Raw genomic sequence first — 3,265 nt, 5'->3', positions numbered from 1 at the left:
GCACTATAGGCGCATATACGGCTAATTAGCATTAAACGCCTTGTCGTAAAGGCTACTATAATGCTGAAGGAATGCTATTTTAAATGCTTACTGGTTACTTGGGTGGTATGGAGAAAATTTGACCAGCCCTAGATTATTTTTCATTCATTTATCTGAAACTAGAAGATTAGGACAACATATTAGTAAAAAAATAATTGAAAATCGGTTCAGCAATCGCAGAAATATAGCTGATTTAAAATGAAGCTTCAACTAATTTTCGACCATCGTGCCTGGAGCGCTAGGGATGTTCAAAATATTTTATTGAATACGATTCCCATTTGAACCATACAAATTAATCATGTCTACGGAAGCGCTTGTATCGTTTACAATTAGGTAAACATGTCGAACAAATTATATTGATTGCACTGTTCTAGAGGAAATTTGAACATCCCTAGAATGATTATTGTTTATTTGTTTGAAACTTGACTATTCGAACAAGAGATTGGTAAAATAATTTTGAAAATCGGTTGAGCCATCGCTGAGATATAACCAATTGAAAATTCAATTGCAACTAATCACTGTGCCGGGAGCGCTAGGGATGTTCAAAATATTTTTCTGTTAGATTAACGATATGTATCGTTATCTTATACTATTTTCTTTTAAACACCTCAGATTTATGATGTTTACTAAAATATTTGGAACGTTTACAACCAGATAAACATGTCGAAAAAAAAGTGTATCGGTTGCACTGATCTAGAGAAAATTTGAACACCCCTATAATAATTTCTGTTCAATTATCGGAAAGTTTAGGATTCGGACAAGAGATTGGTAAAAGAATTTTGAAAATCGGTTGAGCCATTGCTGAGATATAATCAATTGAAAATTTAATAGCAACTAGCCACTGTGCCGGGAGCGCTAGGGATGTTCAAAATATGTTTCTGTTAGATTAACGATATGGATCCAGTTACTTCTACTATTTTCATTTGAACACCGCAAATCGGTCAAGTCATCGCTGACATTTACCCCTTTGGAAATATAGTTACAGCCGAATTTCGATCACAATGCCAGTAGTGCTAGGGATGTTCAATTTACTATGTAGTTCACAATATGTATCAAGTGATCTTATGCTATTCTCATTAGAATCACAAAGATTTATGATGTTTACCGAAATATTTAGAACTTTTACAATTATATAAATATTTTGAAAAAAAAATGAACTGTTCAAGAGGCAATTTGAACACCTCTAGAAGGGTTTTTTTTATACAAACTTTTGTAATTTGAAGATTCGTACAAGAGATTGGTAAAATAATTTTGAAAATCGGTTGAGCCATCGCTGAGATATAAGCGATTGAAAATTTAATTACAGTCAAGCTTCGGTCACAATTCAAGGAGCACTAGGGATGTTCAACATCTTTTTAATTGAGGTTTACTGCATGTATCCAGATAGATCTTATACTATTCTCGTTCGAATAATGTAGGTTTATGAAGTTCAAGGAAATATTTTGAACGTCCTCAATGAAGAAAAAATGGCTGAAAAATATCGTATCTTCTGCACTGATATGGAGAAAATTGGACCACCCCTAGAATATTTTTTATTCAATTATCTGAAACTAGAAGATTAGGACAACATGTAAGGAAAATAATTTTGAAAATCGGTTAAGCCATCGCTGAGATATAGCTGATTTAAAATTTAGTTTCAACAAATTTTCGATTATCGTGCCGGGAGCGCTAGGGATGTTCAAAATATTTTATCTTATACCATACCACACACATCCATTATGCGTACAGTAATTTTCAGACCGCGACCGCTTCCAATTAGGTAAACATTTTAAAAAAATATATCGGTTGCACTGTTCTAGAGGAAATTTGAACACCCCTAGAATAATTTCTGTTCAATTATCTGAAACTTTAGGATTCGGAGAAGAGATTGGTAAAAGAATTTTGAAAATCGGTTGAACCGTTGCTGAGATATAGTCAATTGAAAATTTAATTGCAACTAGCCACTGTGCCGGGAGCGCTAGGGATGTTCAAAATATGTTTCTGTTAGATTAACGATATGCATCCAGTTATCTTCTACTATTTTCATTTGAACACCTCAGATTTATGATGTTTTCTGAAATATTTGGAACGTTTACAGCCAGATAAGCATGACGAAACAAAATTTGTATCGGTTGCACTGTTCTAGAGGGAATTTGAACACCCCTAGAACAATTTCTGTTCAAGCATCTGAAATTTTAAGATTCGGACATGAGATTGATAAAAAAAATTTGAAAATCGGTTGAGCCATTGCTGAGATATAGCCAATTAAAAATTTAGTTACAACAAATTTTCGATCCCGGTGCTCCGCGTAACTTTTTTGATCTCGGTGCTCCTAGTGTTAATCACTTAACCTAATTTACAGCTCTATTGTCCACTAGGGCACTACGTGAGCGATTTCAATTGACAGCTGCACTTACATTTTTTTTTTGTGCAGCGCCTAGATGTATATTCTTTTCTACTTTATCGAACTGGTTGCCTTTCTGCTGCTTTCACTTTTCTACTCTATACATGGTAGAAGGATGAGCACAAGGATGATGGATGGCCGTTGTTCCTTTCCAGTCCGATTGGGGGTCCGTTATGAGTAGCAGTTCGCCGATGTCCAGGTATCCGGGTCCGTTTGAGCCACGGGGCTCAGAAGAGGGTCAGTGCCAGCCGCTCTCGGAGGAAGAGCAACTGACGAAATTCAAGTGCCGGGGCTGGGAATCAAACCCATGACCATCCGCATATGAAGCGAACGTGTGACCAACTACGCCACGGGCCCCGGCCGACTTCCGGTTGTTAACAACCGTCACCTCTATCTTGTGGTGAGCCAGCTCCAGTTTCCTGGACCGCAACCACGCCTCCACAACCTTGATCGAGTGGTCGGTAGTCAACTTCACCTCCTCGATCGTTTCACCGTAGACTTCGAGCGTAATGTCGTCGGCAAATCCGACAATCACCACTCCCACTGGTTACTCTAACCTCATAACACCGGACCCAGGATGGAACCTTGCGGGACTCCTGAGGTTATGTGAAAGCACTTCCGACCCACCTCCGTGTCGTAGACTAGTACACGATTCTGGAAGTAACTTCCGAGAATCTTGTACAAGTACTCCGGTATCCCCAGATGCAAGAGCGCATCGGCAATAGCGGACCAGCTGGCGCTATTAGACGCATTCCTTACACCCAGAGTCACTACCGCGCAAAAGCGAATTCCCCTCCTCTTAGGCTCGAGTGCTTTCTCGGCGGTTTTTGTAACCGACAAGAT

This window comes from Aedes albopictus, chromosome 2 (genome assembly GCF_035046485.1).
Source record: "Aedes albopictus strain Foshan chromosome 2, AalbF5, whole genome shotgun sequence".
Lineage (NCBI taxonomy): Eukaryota > Metazoa > Arthropoda > Insecta > Diptera > Culicidae > Aedes > Aedes albopictus.
This window is presented reverse-complemented; position numbering follows the sequence as displayed.